Genomic DNA, 6,582 nt, shown 5'->3' with positions numbered 1-6,582 from the left:
CTATTGACAAAATATCGGAAGGAGATGGAAGAGACACAACTCATGACCTTGCCCACTCCTTCCCCAAAACATTTTAAAGCCAATTTTTTTGTAAAATGACCCACTTAACTCTATCATAAGCTTTTTCCATGTCTAGTTTGAAAAATATTACATATTTTTTAGAATTCACCATAGAATAAATGACTTCTACCATAATCACTATCCCATAAGAACTTATTTACTTGGAAAAAAACCACTCTTCTCATTAGAGATCAAATATTTGAGACACATATCAAGTCTTTGAATAATTAGTAAATAATTATAATCTTATAAATAGATTACAAAGTGTAATGGATCTAAACTGATCTAAATTGTCCACATTTTTTTAAGTAATCAAAGTTATACAAGTAGCATTCTTTCCTCTTAACATCTCCTTATTTCTATGAGACCCTTGAATCAATTGTAAAAGGTCAAAGTCAATAGTTTCTCAAAACTATTGAAAAAAATTAACTAGGAATCCATCGTGACTTAGAACTTTATCTTTTTTCATATGTAAAACATCATCTTCCACTTTTGTTTTAGATAAGGGATGAGAAAGAACCATATTCATTTCATCATAAAACAACAAGGCAATGTAATCATAAAATCAATAATATGGGGATCTTCTTCCTTAGTTGGATGGAAATCCTATGTAAATAGAGAAGAGAAATACTAAAAATCTTTTTAAGAGATTTTACCTAGTGAAGAAAGATGGCCCACTTATGAAGAAACATGAAGAGATTTTATGTGATTTTCATTTCTTATATGTTTGATAGAGTTATGAAAAAAAAATTATATTCCCTTCATGTGACCAATCAATTATATACTTCTACTTCTAGAATATTTTCTTGCTAAGCTCATTGTCCCCTAGTTCCTTAGTTGCCACAAACTCCTCCATACATATCTCAAGCCAAAACATCCCTACACGAAAGGGCACTACAAAGTCTTTCAGCCAAAATCCCTTTAAGTTATTATTAGCTCTCTTCAATGCCTCCAATAGTCCATTCATGAGGGTCTTCCAAAAATTTACTTCCAAATGTCCCTTGAGTTTGATGGTTTATATGACCACCTTATTTCATTCATCCTTACTCAAACAATTAAAAAGGGATTTAAGATGAGAAAACTAAGAAATAACCGAGGCATAGAATCCCAAGATTCATGCAAAAAATGAGAATTCCAAGTACCCCTATTGCAGATCCAAAAAATACTTTATTTGACAAATTTTCTTCCTATTTCAATAGTGTCTAAGATCATGGAGCCCTTCCCCAAAAAATTACATTGAATAACATCCTGACTATTAACTTTTTCTTAAGAACTTTTGAGTAATAATTTAAACATGATTCTCAACCCTTAAAAGTACATCATCTTGAGTTTAGCTTTATAACTAAAACACATTGAATCATGCCTCCAAGATTGATACTAAGATTTCATTTGTGTTTTGGCCTACAAACTAAATCCCATTTGACTAGACTCCTTTTTGAAGAAAGAGAGTTCCTTGACCTAATAACTTGATGAAAGAGACCATTAGAATCTTTCACAAAACTAGAGAACATAACCAACATAAAACACCTATAAATAGGGAGCGCTTGCACCACAAACTATAAAAGAGTCAACTTTCTAAAAAACAAAAGCAATCTACATATCCAATGACTAAACCTTTTGTATAATTTATCTAGAATAGCCTGCCTAAACTAATGAAGTTGAGATCCCATATCAAGGAGAATCCCCAAATAAACCAGGGGAGAGAACCAATTTGAAATGTAAGAATCTGAGTAAATTTTTTTTCTAAATAGTCCTAGTATTAAAGAAAAAATAGAGGATTTAGCTTCATTAATATTTTTTAAGTAGCCACATAAGTGTCTAAAGTTCTACAATTAATAGATTCATTAATTATGGCTTTGTCCATGACAACAATATCATCAACAAAGTAGAGATGAGAGTAAGGAGGCAAACTATTGCACTTGTCTAACCTTGAACTTGATACTTTTGCCAAGTGCCTCAACCATGATGATGAATAGATAAGGAGAAAGAATGTCCCTTTTCCAAAGACCCCTAGAGGATCAAAACAACTCAAAATGTTTCTTATTGACCAAATATCGGAAGCAGATGGAAGAGACACAACTCATGACCTTGCCCACTCCTTCCCCAAAATATTTTAAAGCCAATTTTTTTTTGTAAAATGGCCCACTTAACTCTATCATAAGCTTTTTCCATGTCTAGTTTGAAAAATATTACATTTTTTTAAGAATTCACCATAGAATAAATGGGTTATGCCATAATCACTATCCCATAAGAACTTATTTATGTGAAACAAAACTACTCTTCTCATTAGAGATCAAATATATGAGACACATCTCAAGTCTTTGAACAATCTGTAAATAATTATAATCTTATAAAATAGATTACAAAGTGTAATGGATCTAAACTTATCTAAATTGTCCACATTTTTTTTAAGGAATCAAAGTTATGAAAGTAGCATTCTTTCCTCTTAACATCTCCTTATTTCTATGAGACCCTTGAATCAATTATAAAAGGTCAAAGTCAATAATTTCTCAAAACTATTGAAAAAAATCAATCATGACTTAGAACTTTACCTTTTTTCATATGCAAAACATCATCTTCCACTTTTGATTGAGAGATGGGATGAGAAAGAACCATATTCATTTCATCATAAACCAACAAGGGAATGTAATCATAAAATCAATAATATGGGGATCTTCTTCCTTAATTGGATGGAAATCCTATGTAAATAGAGAAGAGAAATACTAAAAAGCTTTCTAAGAGATTTTACCTGATGAAGAAAGATGGCCCACTTATGAAGAGATTTTATGAGATTGTCATTTCTTATATGTTTGATAGAGTTATGAAATAAAAAATCATATTGCCTTCATGTCGCCAATCAATTCTATACTTCTACTTCTAGAATATTTTCTTGCTAAGCTGACACTCGCCCTAGTTCCTTTGTTGCCACAAAATCCTCCATACATATCTCAAGCCAAAACATCCCTACACGAAAGGGCACTACAAAGTTTTTCAACTAAAATCCCTTCAAGTTACTATTGACTATCTTCAATGCCCCCAATAGTCCATTCATGAGGGTCTTTCCAAAAATTTACTTCCAAATGTCCCTTGAGTTTTATGGTTTATATGACAACCTTATTTCATCCATCCTTACTCAAACAACTAAAAAGGGATTTAAGATGAGAAAATTAAGAAATAATTGAGGGATAGAATCCAAAGATTCAAGCAAAAAATGAGAATTCCAAATACCCCTATTGCAGATCCAAAAAATACTTTATTTGACAAGTTTTCTACCTATTTCAATAATGTCCTAGATCATGAAACCCTTCGCCAAAAAGTTACATTGAATAAAATCCAATTTATTAAGTTTTCTTAGGAACTTTTGAGTAATAATTTCAACCCAATTCTCAACCCTAAAAAGTACATCATCTTGAGTTTAGCTTTATAACCAAAACATGTTGAATCATGCCTCCAAGATTGATACTAAGATTTCATTTGTGTTTTGGCCTACAAACTAAATCCTATTTGACTAGACTCCTTTTTGAAGAAAGAAAGTTCCTTGACCTAATAATTTGAGGAAAGAGACCATTAGAATCTTTCACAAAACTAAAGAACGAAACCAACATAAAACACCTATAAATAGGGAGAGCTTGCACCACAAATTGTAAGAGTCAACTTTCTAAAAAACAAGAGCAATCTACATATCCAATGACTAAACCTTTTGCATAATTTATCTAGAATATCTTGCCTAAACTCACAAAGTTGAGATCCCATATCAAGGAGAATCCCCGAATAAACCAGAGGAGAGAACCAATTTGAAATCTAAGAATCTGAGTAAATTTTTTTTCTAAATAGTCCAAGTAGTATTAAAGAAAAAAATAGAGGATTTAGCCTCATTAATATTTTTTAAGTAGCCATATAAGTGTCTAAAGTTCTACAATTAATAGCTTCATTAGTTATGGCTTTTTCCATGACAACAATATCATCAACAAAGTAGAGATGAGAGTAAGGAGGCAAACTATTGCATTAACTCCTACCCTAAATCATGCCTTGTCTAACCTTGAACTTGATACTTCTGCCAAGTGCCTCAACCATGATGATGAATAGATAAGGAGAAAGAAGATCCCTTTTGCAAAGACCCCTAGAGGATCAAACAATTCAAAATGTTTCCTAATGACCAAATATCAGAATATTGACCAAATATCGAAAGGAGATTGAAGAGACACAACTCATGACCTTGCCCACTCCTTCCCCAAAACATTTTAAAGCCAATTTTTTTTGTAAAATAACCCACTTAACTCTATCATAAGCTTTTTCCATGTCTAGTTTGAAAAATATTACATTTTTTTTAGAATTCACAGTAGAATAAATGGCTTCTACCATAATCACTATCCCATAAGAACTTATTTACTTGAAACAAAACCACTCTTCTCATTAGAGATCAAATATTTGAGACACATCTCAAGTCTTTGAACAATCAGTAAATAATTATAATCTTATAAAATAGATTACAAAGTGTAATGGATCTAAACTGATCTAAATTGTCCTCATTTTTTTAAGGAATCAAAGTTATAAAAGTAGCATTCTTTCCTCTTAACATCTCCTTATTTCTATGAGACCCTTGAATCAATTATAAAAGGTCAAAGTCAATAATTTCTCAAAACTACAAAAAAATCAACTACGAATCCATCATGGCTTAGAACTTTACGTTTTTTCATATGTAAAACATCATCTTCCACTTTTGATTGAGAGATGGGATGAGAAAGAACCATATTCATTTCATCATAAACCAACAAGGGAATGCAATCATAAAATCAATAATATGGGGATATTCGTCCTTAGTTGGATGGAAATCCTATGTAAATAGAGAAGAGAAATACTAAAAAGCTTTCTAAAAGATTTTACCTGATGAAGAAAGATGGCCCACTTATGAAGAAACATGAAGACATTTTATGAGATTGTCATTTCTTATATGTTTGGTAGAGTTATGGAAAAAAAAATCATATTCCCTTCATGTGGCCAATCAATTCTATACTTCTACTTCTAGAATATTTTCTTGCTAAGCTCACACTCCCCTAGTTCCTTAGTTGCCACAAACTCCTCCATACATATCTCAAAGGAAAGGCCCTCCTCACAGATTTTGCACGTGATATAATCAAATTGAGCTTGTGTTGTCATTTGTTCAAACGCACATTTCCAAAACACTACATATTCTATCTCTTGAACTTATACTTTATATATTACAATCTTTTGGAAAAAGAATGCATAGTTGTACCATAAGAAGGTAACCAATCATTCATTAAATCCTAGAGGGAAAGATCTCACAACCATATAAGCTGAAATTTAACAGATCAATTCTTTGTAATTTTGGGAGGAAACATGGATATTTTAATTGGCTAGTGATGTGACCCTCTCTAGTCCAGTATCTCTGAACTAGTATTTCATCTATCACTCAACTAGAAGCACAAGGCAAGAAATCCTTCCAATCTCTTAGTAAGGGTTTTTAGCCCACTTCTCCTATTGTTTCAAGTGCAGATACCAAAGAATCCTCTTCTTTTTCCTGCAAACGATTATAGTCACTAGTTATAGCCCAAGAAAGGAAGGGCACTACAAAATGAATAATTTTGAACGCTAAAATGATATGTATTGAAATCCTAATAAATTATAAATAATAATTGATTACACATGTACTCAATACAAAATACTTAGAAACGATAAAATATGCTCCATCAGTAAGATTCTTCCCCTAATTATAATACTTCATTTATGAAAATGTTTTAAAAAAATAATATCTTCATTTATCAAAATGTTAAGATTTAAAGGTTCTTTAAAAGGGAAATTTATTGTTTTTCTTGAAATATAAAAAAGTCCTCCAACGACTGGCCTATGCAGGTCTCGAACCTGCGACCTTCGCGTTATTAGCACGACGCTCTAACCAACTGAGCTAATAGGCCGCACACTTTTTGTGTGGGCTATGTTCATATTAGAAGGAGAGTAGTAAGGGCCACTGGCAATCCCACGTCTCACACTTTCCCGATGATGGCAAAGGTTCCGGCGTCATCAAATTCTAAAATGGTGGAACTGTCACCTGCGGAGAGTATGAAGACATTTTTTTATTGGTATGCAATTTATGTCATAGGAACGAAATTAAATTTTTTTCTTTTTGTGGTTTTCGCAACCATTTCAATTTAAAGAATTTCGTAGGCACCACTCTTTAGGTGGAATATGAATGTGTTTTAAGTGTGAGTGAAATACATCGCTCCTCATTTGTCATGACAGTCTCATTATTATATTGCATCTGATGAATGTCATTTGGAATCTAAAGCCTCAACAGCGGCATTATAATACATTAAATGGAAACTTCTTCCCAATAGTTTTTATTTATGACATTTTGTCATAGATTGTAATGTACGCCAGATCCAAGTCAAGGATTAGTTGAATTAATGAAATTTCATTTGGCAACGTGTCTTCTGGAAATCGTTGTATGTAAAATGTGCATTATTCTTTCAATGAGATTCAAATTGATATTGATTTAAAGATTCA

General features: G+C 32.0%; 1 non-coding gene across 1 annotated transcript; it reads right to left on the bottom strand.

Moving 5' to 3' along the window:
* Positions 1-5,919: 5,919 nt before the first annotated feature.
* TRNAI-AAU (transfer RNA isoleucine (anticodon AAU)) lies at positions 5,920-5,993 on the bottom strand. The gene has a single exon. It is a non-coding gene; the product is annotated as a tRNA-Ile (tRNA).
* Between the last annotated feature and the right edge of the window lie 589 nt (positions 5,994-6,582).

Source organism: Cupressus sempervirens, chromosome 5 (genome assembly GCF_028749045.1).
Source record: "Cupressus sempervirens isolate cs-2001-9-10 chromosome 5, ASM2874904v1, whole genome shotgun sequence".
Taxonomy (NCBI): Eukaryota; Viridiplantae; Streptophyta; class Pinopsida; order Cupressales; family Cupressaceae; genus Cupressus; species Cupressus sempervirens.
This window is presented reverse-complemented; position numbering and strand designations above follow the sequence as displayed.